This window comes from Phymastichus coffea, unplaced genomic scaffold (assembly GCF_024137745.1).
Source record: "Phymastichus coffea isolate CEN01 unplaced genomic scaffold, Cenicafe_Pcof_1.1 PCOF00015, whole genome shotgun sequence".
NCBI classification, from domain to species: Eukaryota; Metazoa; Arthropoda; class Insecta; order Hymenoptera; family Eulophidae; genus Phymastichus; species Phymastichus coffea.
In genome coordinates this window covers 6,196,345-6,212,987 of record NW_026706826.1, presented here as the reverse complement: position 1 = coordinate 6,212,987, position 16,643 = coordinate 6,196,345, and the positions used below count along the sequence as shown (strand labels likewise).

The 16,643-nt window shown below is 31.4% G+C and overlaps 1 protein-coding gene across 8 annotated transcripts in view; it reads left to right on the top strand.

The window, feature by feature from the left end:
• LOC131675033 (latrophilin Cirl-like) overlaps positions 1-16,643 on the top strand; it is a 795,927-nt gene that overhangs the window by 189,113 nt on the left and 590,171 nt on the right. The window lies entirely within an intron of this gene.

Here is a 16,643-nt window from a genome sequence, read left to right as displayed (position 1 = left end):
AAAGTGCGTCTTTTCCGCACGCTCGGCAGAAAACGTGCGTTGAAAATCGCACTTTCCATACATCGTATAAAAAATACGGTACGACACATGTTCGGAAAAGAGCTTCTCGTATCGTGTGGCGTTTACGCCCGAGCAAAGTGAGGGTGGACAAGAATCTACTTTCTGGTACTTGTATCGTAATGTACTAATTTGAGTATCATCAAACATGGCAGAACAAAGTTTGGGAAAACAGTGTGTGCACGTGGTGACCGTCTATCTGCGAGAAATCGTCAATTTTCATGATTTTTTTGCATCTGGCGAGGCAAGTATACTTTCACGATATTGCTTATACCTTTACGTACTTGTAAAAGATATTAGAGAAAAAATGAGAGGAACAAGAAAAAGTTGTAAACACTTTGTTATGTAAAAAGTGTAGCAGGTCACAATCTGTGTTTGGAAAAGCATTGATAATCTTTTTTGTTTGAAGGAAGCGGGTATTTTTTATTTTGTTTTCTTCGATTGAGTGTACCTCTAGCTCTGTCAATACAATTATTTAAGTGCCAAAGACGGTGTTAGAATGACGCGAAAGCCGATCGAAGTAAAAAATATACTAGGTCCAATGTTTGAATCGGAAAACTTACATGTTTACGTATTTTTTCGAGGCTTGATGGAGGTCGTTATCATTTTTCGTTAATTTATTGTCTGAAAAAAATTGTTTAAGTACAAAAGAAAGCGACAGAAAAAGGTGCGAATCGATCGATATGACAAAGTCATATTACGCGTCGCATGACGTATTGTCTTGAGTCCTAACGGGGGTCAAAGTAGTTTTATCTTATGGTATACGTCATCTTCTATCCAGAAAAAGTTATAACTGTTATGATAAAACTGATAGGGAAGCTGGAGAACTGATTAAATAAAAAATATCTTACGACATCGAGTATTTTCGTCAAAAACTAGGAAATATAGGATTTTCAGCAACTCGATGAGGACAAAAAAAGTTTTTCTCTACTGTTTACATCTTTCTTTAACTAGAAAAAATTGTTAATGTATAAATAAAAGTGATAGGCAAGCGCGAGATCGAAGTACATGAACCGACTGACGCTGTAAGTTAGCATTTGTTAAATTCTCCTGATTTTCATCTTTTTTTGACGCTTTTGTCAATTGTACAGCATAGATAATATAATTTATTATTTATTAAGTCTAGTTGGCATCAAACAGTCATTGTGAATTAAAAACTTTTAGCTTAACTGAACATTATAAGTGTTATAATAAAAGAATCAGATAAGCGGGAGAGCCGATGAAATAAAAAATATCTTTCGGCATCGGTTATTTTCGCCGGAAATCTTTGGAAAATATAGGGTTTTCCATAATCTGGTGGAGATAGTAAAGGTCACTGTTAACATCTTCATTTAATTTGCAAAAATTGCTAATATATAAAGAAAGGTGACAAGGAAAGCGTGAGGTCGAAGTGTTCAAATCGTGTGACACCATAAATTAGAATTTGACCATTTCTCCGAATTTTCATTGTTTTCTGACGCTTTTTTTTATGATATGGCATAGATAATTTAATATTTATTCAATCTAGTTAATTTCAAGCAGTCATTGTTGCTTAATTAAATATTTTTAAACGTGGACCCTCCAGATCTGTTCCGTCCCTGATTTTTTTGTAACACGGTAAACTTATCGCGACACACTTTATCTTAATTTTCCATACCTTTATGACTTTCTGCATAATGCCGTATATAACATATGTTTTGATCACATACCGTTCTTGTTAGTTATTACCTTCTTTCTTACATTTAGCTTTTACCAACTTTTTCTTAATTAATACCAACCGTGTATATACTTCTCTGTTTAACAGAAAGTTTTATCAATTTTCCAATTTATATCCATTTAGAGTTATTTACCTCGTCTATATTCTCTACGTTATCCCTTGTATTTATACATTCGATAATTAAATGTTTTATTCCATCTATTTTTTCCAGTTTTTAACTTATATTTGAAACTTCAATTTGAAAGGCATCTCCAAATCATTAAAAATAGAATATCACTACAAATTTAAATAATTTTCCTTTCACCTTATCGTGAAAACATAAAAAAATTCCAAATTTTTTTTCCATGTTCAATACTCGCCCCTTCACGAAATTCACTTTATAGCTTTTTCCAAGTACTTTCCATGTCATTACTGTAAACAATTTTTTTACTTAAATTTAGTTGTTTGATACGCATTTGTACTAAAAGAACATATATTTTTAACTCTCCGTATCTCTGAACATTCGAATGGTATCGATTGTTGTTTTATTTCAGGATCATAACCATAAACCCATGATTCATCACCTGTAATAACTTTTCTAAGCGCATTATCATCATTATTGACCATTTCCAGATTGACCAGAGCGATTTCTAAGCGAATGTTCTTCTGCTCTGCTGTGAGCAATTTTGGGATGAATTTCGCACACACGCGTTTCATTCTTAAATTTTCGGTTAAAATTTCTGAAATGATAGTTTTTGGTATCCTAAGGTCTTCTTCTAGTTCTCGCACAGTCATACGACGATCTTGTTCGATTGCAAGTCGCACCCGCTCAATATTATCTGCGGTTTTTGTCGTCGAAGGTCGGCTGGAACAAGAATCACTATCGACAGAAGTGCGACCATCCTTGAACCATTTATACCACTCTTTTATTCGTGTTTTGCTCATACACTCTCTTCCGAAGGCCTTTTGCATCATTTCAATAGTTTCCGAACTCGTTTTTCCGAGTTGAAAGCAAAATTTGATGCAAATTCGTTGATCATGTTTTTTCAGTCATTTTTGACAATATGAAATCCGACAAACGCGAAAAAGACACTGTAAACAAAGACACGCTGCGCATGAATTATACGTCCGGCAGGTGTCAGTAAGTAACCAATAGAATCGTGAGGTTTTACTGTTGATGTTTCTGTCCGGTAGAGGTCGCTCGAACACTATGGCGCGAAGATATAAACATAGGCCCGATACTTTCCGGACCGACCTCGTATATCATTAGATTAGCAATGATAGCCTTAAACGATTATTCAGTAACTTTATCGTAGGGCTAGTTAATTTATTTGCTATACACAATGACAATGCTGTCTTTTATTGAAAGTATTATCGTGCAACACTTTTCAATAATTTAACGTCAATTAATGTAAAACTAGAACACGACAGCGCGCTTCGCGCGCCTATATCATGTATAATGTATGTTTATATAATACGTTATACTATTGAGATGAGCTTAAGACTAAGTACTGAATAAATAGCAGATCGCATTATCGCATCATACAAATTATTTTTCATGAATATAATTCTGTGTACACGTAATTTTTAACTATTAAACTTTGTCTTTGGTTTCCCAGATAAATTTTTAACGAATCCCATGATCTTACTCTAGACATAGCGACATAGAGTTGACCGTGATTAAAAACATTTCTTCGAAGGTCAATTCCAATTTTTTTTAATGTTTGTCCTTGAGCTTTGTTAATAGTTATAGCAAAAACTAATCGAATAGGGAATTGTCGTCTTTTAAAAGTGATTGGATATAGATTTTCACAATACAATGTAATTCTATTAAGGAATATTACGTTATTACACTTATCGCCAGTTAATATTTTACATTTTAATAAATGATTTGAAAAATCAATAATTTGTAATCTTGTTCCATTACACAATCCTTCACTAATACTTATATTTCTGATTATCATTACTATGCAAAATTTTCTCATGCGTAATTTATGGGGTGGAAAGTTCGGTGGATTCAATGAATTAAGATATTCAGGTAGAAGAACATCTTGCATTTCACCGTTGTCACAATTCTCTGTGCTGTCAATACCAGTATATAGGTGTTCGGTTCTTTTGTCTAATAAATCAGTAACTTTCATATTCATTTCATCTACATCTGCATTCCTAGCTGATAGAATAACACAGTGACTCATATCATCAAATTTTTTATCTTCAATTAATTTATCAAAAATATTTTGAACAATACATTCATTTACAGGGAGTATACTTTGTTCTGGGAGTTTTAGATTATCATTATCATCATTTAATGTTCCATCACCAATGTGCAACAAATATTGAGCAAATTCAATTTCATTAGGTAAAACCCTCATATTCGTTTTCAACTGAAATTTAGAAAAAAGTGGCCATAAATGGCTGTTTTTAATAGATAAATCTAATACCTCACTACGTGTTCCATAAATTTTAATCGGAAGAAGTTGTCTAAAATCACCACCTAAAATCATTATTTTTCCACCAAATGGAAGATCATTGTTCATTATATATTTCAATGTTCTGTTGACAATTTCCAAAGCATATCTCGGGGCAATTGGCGCTTCATCCCATATACCCGTGTATGCCATAGTAGTACATTGTAAGTTCTCTGACATTAAAAGATTATAAATTGTGGTATAAACAAACGTTTTTCCAGATCCCCCTTGTCCATCAATATAAAAGCAATTTGAGCCCGCATAATTTTCTGAACGCGTTGCTTCAAGAATATTATCAACAATTTGTTTTTGTTCTGTATTTAATTGCTGATATTGTCGATTGCCAATTTCTAATCGTCGATTTTCCTCATAATTATTATTTATAGTTATGTTAACTGCAACATTTTTATTCATCGATGGAAAGTCAACTAAACTTTTACCTTCCTTAACCCATTAACGTCCAAAATGTCAAAATTTCTTGCACGTTTTCAAAGTGATTTTTTCCTATGTAATTGGCGTTGAAAAAATTCTTGAATCACATATTCTGATGTAAAATTGCATGCTCTTTCAGAATCCGTTGCCAGAATCATGATAAAACTCACAGGAAAAGAGATATGCTCGATTGAAACATAAAAAACACCTAAATTTTCGAAAAAAAAAATTTTTAGGATTTTTTTTCGAAGTGTTACGGTGAAGATATCACCTTGCGACCGTGATCAAAGGTGATCATGGGATTTGAAGTTTAACAGGGAATTTTTTTGTTTACCTTGAACCATCGCTTCTTTACAAAATGGCGGAAAAAACGAATTTTTTTTTTTCAATCTTCATCAACTTTTTTCTCAAAATCTATGGTCTTTAGAAAAAAATTCATAAAAACAAAAATGCCTTAGAATCGCTCGAGGAACATTCTCAAATTTTTTCAGAATTTTTTGAGACATTTTTGAACATCCCATTTCCCAAGTTTCCCGGAAAATCAAAAATTGTCTCAAAAAATTCTGAAAAAATTTGAGAATGTTCCTCAAGTGATTCTGAGACATTTTTGTTTTTATGAATTTTTCTCTAAAGTCCATAGAATTCGAGAAAAAAATTGATAAAGTCGAAAAAATAAAAATTCGTTTCGGCCGATGTTTTCAAAACCTATTGGTAAAAAAACGTTCTGTCTACGAAAACTCGGAAAAAATTTTAATATTGCTCGAATGATTCTAACTTATTTTCATTCTTTTTTCAAAGACTTATAGATTCCGACAAAAATTTCATCCTTTATTTCCATTTCATTTCGGCAGATAAGCGTAATTTTTGGTCTCATGTATTCATGAATATTCGTCTTTTTTTGTTCTCTTCTTTCGTGTTTTTGTACATACGGATGAGTGATAAATAAACGAAATCATTAATTTCATACATTATGTCGCGGAAACGTGTAAGATCTTCTGAATATGAATCAGATTCTTCAGATAGTGATTCAGAACGCAACGTATTGATTCCGGATCCTGACTATTCAGGTTCCGATGATTCTGGTTCCGATTTTGATTCAGATTGCGAACATGAAATACCCAATATCACTTACAATAAAGCTCGTGCAAATTATTCTGAAAAACAAGGTAAACTTGAAAAAGGTCATGAATTCACTTGGATTGAGGGTGAAAAGTTACACCCTGATTCTTGTGAAGATAAAGTATTATTGTCCGAATCGCAAAAAAAGAAAATACGTAGGAGCGAACCTTTTCAATTGTTTGAAACCTTTTTTTCTATTGAAATGAAAAAATATATTATTGATGCGTGTAAAGACAATGGTTATGATCTGAAATTGAAAGATCTTGATACTTTTATTGGAATAGTTATTTTTTCTACATTCAATCCCAGAAAATCACAGAGAGATTACTGGTCATCTGATCCGTATTTATCTAATGAAGTAGTTTCTTCTGCAATGTCTCGCCAACAATTTGAAATCACAAAATCTAAATTGAAGTTTTCAAAAAACAAAGACAAAGATTCAAATGATCGAGGATGGCGCGTTCGTTCTCTACTGAAACTTTTTCAAAATAACATCATGAAATTCGGAATATGGAGAACTGCTCTATCCGTTGATGAGATGATGGCCAAATCCTATTCAAAAACTGTTTTGAAGCAATTTATTCGAGGAAAACCGATAAGATTTGGTTTGAAATTTTGGGGCTTGTGTACTTCGGACGGCTATCTACTGAATTTGGATCTTTATTGCGGCAAGAATTCTCAAATTGGAGATAAGTTATCTAAATGTGCTTTAGGTTCACGAGTAGTATTATATTTATTACAACCATTTTTTCAAATAATAAGTTATAACAAAATTTCTCAATTTCATCTGTACTTTGACAACTTCTTCACGAATATGGATTTGGTATTACATTTGAAGAAATTGCGTTTGAAATGCACTGGTACTATCAGAGATAATCGAGTCAAAGAAAAAAATGTGCTTGATAAGAAAGCTCCAAGAGGGACATATGTGGTGAAGCACGACGTAAACAGTGGCATAAATTTCATTACTATCATGGATTCGAAGCCCGTCTCAATAGCTTCAACTGCAGCAGGTGTCAATCCTCTATCTATTTCAAAAAGATACAGCGCAGAGGCTAAATCTAAAATTGAAATAACTTTTCCGCAAGCTTTTCACCTATATAACAAATTCATGAGAGGTGTTGACCTGCATGACGGACATTGCAATGACATACTCCCAAGTATACGATCAAATAAATGGACATGGGTAGTTTTTATGAGACTTATACAGGCGTCTATTACTAATTCTCTTGTAATTTTCAATGCTGCTAACGATGGAAAGAAAAAAGTTGGAATAAAAGAGTTCACTATTTCGATTGCCAAATACTACTTACAAAAAAGTAGTCGCAAAAGTAAAGCACATGAACGATCTAATAGTGACAAATTGAGGATTTAGTCGAATGGAAACTGTCCAATAAGAACAAAAATTTTCTGCAAAACATGTAATTTAAATATTTGCAATAAATGTTGGCTAAAAAAGCACAGCTAAAAGTATGAATAAGTGAGAGGCAAGGGGACTCACGGAAAACAAGCACCCCGAGACGTGAGAGGCAAAGGGACTCACGAAAAACAAGCACCCCGAGACGTGAGAGGCAAGGGGACTCACGGAAAACAAGCACCCCGAGACGTGAGAGGCAAGGGGACTCACGGGAAAAAAGCACCCCAAAGGAGACAGAATTTTACCACGTCCACGCCGTAGTCTCTGGGTAACGCTAAGAGTAAAAAAATGTTCCTAAAATTTGCACAGAAATCGTTTTTTACCAATAGGTTTTTAGAACATAGCGGCCGAAACGAATTTTTATTTTTTCAACTTTATCAATTTTTTTCTCGAAATCTATGGACTTTAGAAAAAAATTCATAAGAACAAAAATGTCTTAGAATCACTCGAGAAACATCCTAATATTTTTTCAGAATTTTTGGAGACATTTTTGAAAATTCCATTTCCCAAGTTTCCCGGAAAATCAAATATTGTCTCAAAAAATTCTGAAAAAATTTGAGAATGTTCCTCGAGCGATTCTAAGGCATTTTTGTTTTTATGAATTTTTTTCTAAAGACCATAGATTTTGAGAAAAAAGTTGATGAAGATTGAAAAAAAAAAAATTCGTTTTTTCCGTCATTTTGTAAAGAAGCGATGGTTCAAGGTAAACAAAAAAATTCCCTGTTAAACTTCAAATCCCATGATCACCTTTGATCACGGTCGCAAGGTGATATCTTCACCGTAACACTTCGAAAAAAAATCCTAAAAATTTTTTTTTTCGAAAATTTAGGTGTTTTTTATGTTTCAATCGAGCATATCTCTTTTCCTGTGAGTTTTATCATGATTCTGGCAACGGATTCTGAAAGAGCATGCAATTTTACATCAGAATATGTGGTTCAAGAATTTTTTCAATGCCAATTACATAGGAAAAAATCACTTTGAAAACGTGCAAGAAATTTTGACATTTTGGACGTTAATGGGTTAATTAAAAAATTATTTATTTCAGCATAAGCCATTTGATAACTGATATCCAAGTCATTGTTACTTGAAAAATCCTGAGACATTGAATCTTTAAATGTTTCCCATAATTTTTCAGGATAAATTGGTTGACAATGAATCAATATACGAACAAATAAATGTCTCAAGTGCTGAGGCATCATCCAGGTCACTGCTTCTCTCATAGCTTTGTTCCATTCCTCGTCATCTTCAATAATTCCTAATGCTAGGCAAGCGGCCGTGAAAGAAGAATATAATACATTATCTACAGTTCCCAAATCATTGTAATTTGTGGCACCTTTGACATATAATAGTAACAATCTTAAATGAAATAATTCAACATGTGTAGGGCTTACAGAATACATACGACCGATACAATTAAAATGTTTCTTCCTGGGTTTCCATGATGAAACCATTTGTCCATGAACTTTATTTTTTTTGTACGTGAAATGTTTAGGAATTTCATTGTAGTAATATTGTTTTGCCTTATCATTAGTTGCATTTAAAGTGAAATAATCAAGTAACATGCTACTTGAATTGTTTAACTGTGCTAAAAGTGATAATTCATCTTCATCGTGCGTAATTACTACAGCTTGTTCATTAGGTAGATGTATCGGTAATCTTGAAACTATGACTTTTATCTTGCAATGGTCTACTGAAGATTCTATAACACGCTTCCACAGGACCAACATAACGGGTTTCAATGTAATTACGACACTCATCGTGTTCAATTACATTCCCATTTTCTGCTTCGCCAATTACTACTGTAGCTGCATCATGCCCTTTATAAATATATTTGTATAAATATTTAACAGCTTTAATGCTTGAAACAATTTCCACGTTAATGTGACAATCGAACATTTCTAATAATTTAGAACAATATGGAACAACCCATCGATTATCTATTTTATGCCCATTAGGACTTTCATAATCGATACCAGTATCTGTTCTACGATACTGTGGATAACCATTTTCATCCATAGTTGTTTCAGCTTGAAACTGTTTTGGAAAATGTTTTGAGCATTTGCCGTCTTTCATACACCAGTCACCGCATGGACCATGAGTCATAGTTCTCATAACAATATCAAATAAACATGGATTGCTTATTTTAATTGGTAGTTCAGCTGATATGAATTTATCAACTATGTCAGAAGTAGTAATTTTATAACCCACTTCTAAAGTAATTAATAAATGCATATGCGGCAATCCTCTTTTTTGAAATTCAATGACATAAACATATGACGCTACTTTTCCAAAAAAACGTTTTTTCACAACAATGTCAAGTAATTCATCTTTTTTTAAATCAAAAACTCTAGCTACTAAATCTGGTCTGTCAGTAGCTTGTTGTGCCGGTAACAAATTTTCCCTTATTTCTGACCAATTTGGATTGCATGTCATGGTGAGGAAAATGTCAGGCTTTCCTGTTTCATTTACAATAGCCATTGCATCCTGATAACATTGTTGCATATATCGAGGCGAACCATTAAATGATGAAGGTAGAATTATAGTTTTTCCTATATGACCATTGACATCATTTGCATAATTCCTCATGTGATCTTGTAAACCTTGATAAGTATCAGCTCGTAAGTCTTTTTGATGATTTTTACAATATTGGATTCTATCTTTTTCAATTTTTACGTAACTATCTACTACCCATTGTTGAAATAGTCTACGTCCTCTTATAATAGGATTGAAATTATCCTCTCTGATAGCTATTTTGTACCTAGTATAATCTAATCTAGTTATTTTACGGTTTTGATTTATACGAAACATATTTATATGCCAACCTCGTGTACCGTATGGGTAAAATAAAGGATAAACCCATGGTTCTACATTAGGATCTAGAGAACTTATAAATTCTAATGTTTTTGTGTTTTTATTTCTAATTGTTATGTATGATTCTGGAATTTCCCCATCAGCATTTGTTACAAATATTGCAGCAACTTCATTTACTCGTTGAAAATTATACCTACGGCAGTCTTGACCTGGTTTTAGTGAAAATAATAACTGTAATTCAGGTTGTGATGAATTACCATTCATTTGTGCTATTAATTGCTGCATATGAATTTCATCTTTCATCATTTCATATGATTTAGTATAAATGTTATTATTACGAATTATGCTATCAAGTATTGTCATTAAGTCATAATCTGTAGTTGGGTTTTGTTGCATTCGATAATGCATGGCTTCATGTTGATCAATTATGAAAAGTTGTCCGTATGAAGGGTTTTCATTTTCGCTAGGGTACAGAGCTGTATTTATCTGATAATATACTTGACCTTGGATTTTAAAACAGTACGGCGCTGATCGTTGTGATTGAAAATTAATTAAATTGGCATTAAATGATGCAAAAGATAGCGAATTATTATAATGACGTATACGCTCAAAAAATCTTGATGATTTATCATGTTCTCCATTAAATAAACTTTCGATTTCAGGTGGGAAATCTGGTAATGGTTCTAATTTTATTGAGCCATGCCCACAACAATCATTGAAGGATAATCCTTTATTTGAAACTTTTTCTTTTTCAAAATGTTTAGCATTGCAATGTTGACATAATATATTCATAGGCCCTAAGTAATTTTGTTCAATTATAATTCGTTCTAATCCGTTGATTCTCTGCCTGACGTATACGTCTACTGAGTTGGGAAACCTCTGCTTCATTGTCTGTTAGTCTTTGCCTGCCCATATTTGTAAGATAATTAGATAATAATAATTACTGTCGGCGATAAATAGTTATTGATCCGAGCTCAAAAAAATTTAGGTAAATAATATTATCTAATGCGTGTACAAATATACTATGCAACTTTGGTTTTAGTTAAATTATGGTTTTGGTTAATTTTTGGTTTTGGTTGGGCTTAGGCTTAGATTTCGTAGATCAAATTATGAGTACATAAAAAACAGATCATTTTTATTTCATAACTTACAACACAAATAAATAATGTTAATAAAGTTGTGATTACTTATGTTATTTTTTATGAATTTCTTCTTGACAGAAACCTGAAAAAAATTAATGACATTAAAAGTGATATATTACAAATATCATCAAATATTATTACTGTATATTTATATAACTCACCAAGATTTTATTATTTGAATAAACTTTAAAAACTTTGAAGTCAAATGGTATCACGATTGTTTGTACATTGATTATCGTGAATCTTCAAGTAAAACAAACATTCTAAAACAAAAAAATAATTAAAATTATAATAGATTATATTTATATTTATTATATAATACTATAATTATATAATAAGATGATATATTTACCGGGTAATTTGTATGAGTAAAAAGATTTGGAATCAAATAATCTTATTCCAAGGCTCAAACGATAATTAATGAAGAAAGTAAACTATATATCTTCTGTGTAAAATAATCTGAGAAAGTTATTTCAATTCAGGATCCATGTGGCATATAGTATCACTATTTTTTCTTTAAAATAATATTGATAGTGGCTGTATAAAATAAAGGAAAATTATGATACTTAAGTACTTGAAGATTGAACGTGCATATACATGCACAGCACATTAACCTATTCCTTCTTATGAAAGTAGATGAGTTCCTTCTTATGAAAGTAGATGGGTAGTTGAGTGATAGTAGGTTAGGAAGGTTGGATATGTGTTTGTTTAGGCTGCAAGGCGCGCTGTTGTGTCTCGTACTTAATTATTGAGTATAGTGCACTGCACATTTAACGATAATTAGCGCAATGTGTGGCATAATTGTTTAAAATATACATTACGTGTATGTAAATTTTATTATATTATATATGTTATATGTTATAATATAATAAAATAAAAATATAAAATCACTATATTAGTATTTTTGAAATTGTATAAAATTTATAAAACGTTATCAATGTGAGTACTGCTATTTAGTTTAAATATGCAGTGCATTTGAATGTTAGTATTTTAATGATATTTTAATAAGCACAATATTTAATCTTTATAAAAAATTTTACTTTATACTTACTCTACTTTATACACGTGAAACGACAATGTATATATCTGCTTTATGCTATAAAAATTGCAAGTGTCGCGCATAAATAAATTTGTGTCGCCGAGAGTCTACTCCCTTATCAGAAAATTCTATCTCGAAAAAAAATTTAATTATAATAGAAAACCTATTTGAAAAATTATAACATCCAAATACACGCAGGATTAAACATGTTATTTGCAAGGAAATAAATGATGAAAAATGAATTATTGTTTAGCAGCATAAACTATTTGTTAAAGATTTATTTATTTATTAAGAGAGATTAGCAAAAATGAGTTCACAATTCAATATGTAATAACGAAGACAAACTTATACGATTTATTTTATACTTGGAATTTTAAATTATTACAATATCAATTGAGTAAATCTATTCGGCATATTATTCAACTTACTCTGTTTCGCATTAACTCTTTAAAAAATGCAATTATTAGCAAAAAAGAATGCATATCTATTCTATGCTTTTTTTAAATTAAAAATTAAGTAACAAAGATAAAACCTTTGATAAGAAACGTTTTTTTTAACTATAAAATTCTCTCTCAGTTATCTTATCGTAATATAAAAAAAAACTCTTAATAAATATATTTGTCATAATTTACTATTAAATTGCAAGTTAAATATTTAATAATACTTTAAATAATTTACAAAAGCTTATGTTAAGCTTGTTTGCAACATTGTTTATAAAATCTATTATACTATGTCAGTCTAATTCACAGCTTTGAAAGTAATACAGTTTCTTAAAAAAAGTAAGTTTTTTTATACTTAGTACGTGAACAATTTTAAATTATACACCTAGAAATACTGAGATTCAATGGTAACATATTAAATAAATTAAGATGAAATGAAAAATTAACTTAACATTTAAGATATTATGAAACATGCTAATTTAAGGAATATTAATTAAATAGTGATAAATAAAAACTGGATTGGATATTAAAATATAAAATAATTTGAAGTAGTAGATATTAGATAAAGCTAGTCGTGTCCTCTCTTAGGAGTCTTTACACCACGAGCCAAATTGACAGCTGACATGTTTTTAACATTTTCAATGACAGAAATTGAACCCTCATCTCTGCATTTTATTATAATTGGCCCTGAGCCTGCAATAATGAAAAAATAGATAAATAAAATATTGTGTTTTTCATAATACACAAATTAGTCGCATGTATTTAATTATAACATAAATGCATATACCACTTGAATCGACTTCTCCGATGATTTTTACATATGTCCCTTTTTCCAAAGAAATGTTAACATAATTCATCACATGGATTGTCACTTTGTATTGTCCATCAGTCAAACAGCCAATACCATACGGTTCAGATTTGAATTTATTTTCTGATTTTATGAAATTCATCTTTAAGTACCCTTGGATACCTGTACAAAATTACCAATTAATACATATACATGAAATACATTAAATAAATCTAACTTTCAGTGTGTTCTATATTATAATATAAATTTAGTGCCGATATCTTGTAATATGAATCATTCTTTATAGTTGAGCCGATAAGTGATTCCAATTAGTATAATTCAAAATTTAAATAATAGATCGTATCATATATTTATTCTAGATTTAACTTTTTAATTAGAAATTATAACCACACATGAATATACGAATATTGAATACACTTACTTATTAGTCCTTGGATTTTTCCTACTTCTGCAAATGTGATTTCGTTAACATGTACTGGTTGAGCTGATTCATCTGCTAGATGTGGTCCAAGATCATGTATCTCTGTACCATCTCTGATCAGTAATTCAAACGGCACTAAATTATTAACTTCTTTATGGAAGGTTTGAGACACAGCTTTTGTCGATGCTCCTTCAATGTGCACTTTCTGTAACATTCCACAAATATAAAATTGTAGATAAATATATAAAATATGTGTTGTAAACGTAAACATGTAGATAAACATATAACACAAATAAAATAAATAATTACTCTGCCTACTACGACTTGTCCAACATGTTTTTCAATTAATGTTTTGCCCCAAATCAAGCAGGTAATTCTTTTGGTTCCTCCATTGTTTAACATAAATTTAAAAAGGTCGTATTTAACCTTTGCGCCAACAATGGAAGGTGCATGGATCTCATCAATATAAGCGACAATATTTCTGGAAAACAATCACACAATAATTAGAAAATATTGTAAAAAAATCTCACTATTTACGCTTACGTCGTTTCGTCTTTATTTCTTAATTCATTAAAATCTTCATCGGGAGTAAAGGTTAAAACCTCTTCCTCATTAGCTTGCATATCGTCATCCGGCATTATTGAATCAATCTATCTATGAATATAAAGAAATAATAATAAATATATATATCTATAATAAATCAATAATAATAAATATATAATAATCAATCTATAATAAAAATTTAATAAAAAAATCTATAATAATCAAACACGTGGATACATAACCAAACTAAAATTATTTCTAATTTCAATCTAATTTCAAAAGTTAATAATCAAAATACATCACTTAAAATAAAATGCTTGATTTAAACATACCTGTTGAAATATTATGAATTTCACAATTAATGTAGAAGCGCACGATGTTTAGCGATAAAAATTTCGTCAGCACTGAGCACGATCACTGCACGCACTATAGGAGCGCCACAGATTAGCGCCACAGATTTCATGACATACAACCAACATTCAGCCAATCAGATTACGTGACTCTCTCTCTCTCTCAGCCAATCACATCACGAATTTCACTCATCAAGCCATCTCATTTCTTAAGAGGGATCACAGTAGGCCAAAGCTTATAGAAGCGGAATGTAAGAATTGTGTGCAATTAATTATTTCAACAATATTCTTCACTGACGCTTTAAGACCGTCTTGTATATGTCGTAGCATTCGGGAGTACCCGACTGCTGTTGTTGACCGCTTATTTAATTTTACTTTAGTAATCTATTCCGCAAATTCTCTCGGCTAGTGGTACGTAGGAACTATAGCAATATCCACGACTCAATCGTGATAAAATCGTGCTGAAATAAATTCGATGGCTGTTGCATTTTATCTTGCCAAACTTAGCCCAACACTAGGTTTCCGGTATATACCGGTATGTTGCAAACCAAACTTGCTTCGTATATTCAACATCGAACTATGAAATATCATCTATTCATATATTTATGCTTGCTGGAAAACTAGCCATTAACAACACATCAAAGCAATGTAAAATTAGTTATTTACGTGCCTTGGGCAAGCCAAGCGGGAGAACGATATACTAGCTTCGCTCGTATCATATGTTATTATACTATACCACGTTACAAATATACGCTTCATAACATCGTCTCAAACTGAGTTCTTGTTACGTCTCGTAAGGCTGACACAAGCAAGGTCGACATAGGGACGCCGGCAATTCGTGTGTCTTTCTTGCTGACTCTGTGGGAGAACTTTTAATAAAATCTTCTCACAGAGTAGAACAGCAAAAGCAGGTGAAATTAGTTAATGAAGCAAAAATCATGATTGATTCCCGAGCGTGGACTAGACGTAAAATGATTTTGCTTGCGCAAACGTCGCACAGTGGGACTTTTTAAAAAAATTTTGTTCAAAAAAGGATATCTCATGAAGGAATATAGATAGCGAGACAAACTCAACGGGATTCTATAGCTTAACTAATGTAGAATAGGAGAAAACTATCCCGGAATTAATCATTTGACCCTTTCCCCCTTAAAGTCAAGGTCAAATTTATACTTTTTCCGAAAAATTGCAGTTTTTTCTATTTCTTCACTTCAAATAATTCAATTTTTTGACAATGACGTAACGTATTTTTGTAGTATTTAGAACGAGGAATCCGAATCCGTCATTAGAATTTCGGTAAAGTATATTGGGTTATTGGATCCCCAATCAGATTTGCATGATCTTTTTGATCATGGTCATCGACAACAATGTAAATCTGTTTGCTTACAATAATAACATCAAACAATTCATAATTAACTCAAATGACCCTCGATCCATATAAAACAGAATAGTTGTAAGTCAAGTATCAATTTCTTCAAGTGAAACAGAACAGAAGACATGTAAGTGAAATGAAGCAGAGACAAATTGGATGATTATGTGGAAATATACTTCAATAGTCGTAATAGTCAACCACTGGGGCGGAATTCTGAATTGTCTTGTCTTGTGTTGTCTTCTGTTGTCTAATTGCGTCGTCTGAATACTCTGAAATTTGGGAGGATAATTCAAAATTATTTTTCAGATTTTTGATTATTTAAATAAATGAATAATAATAATCAATTCGGAAGTCATAGAATTAATTTATACAAGGCTAAAGTTGCAAAGTAATGAAATTCTGAGTAATTCGGGCCAAATAAAAATTAGTAATGCGGCATTTTTTACTTCCCTCTTTATTGACACATTTTTCCGAAAAAGTTTATAATCTTTTATTTGACCCGTATTACTCAGAATTTAATTACTTTGCAACTTTAGAGTTGTATAAATTAAC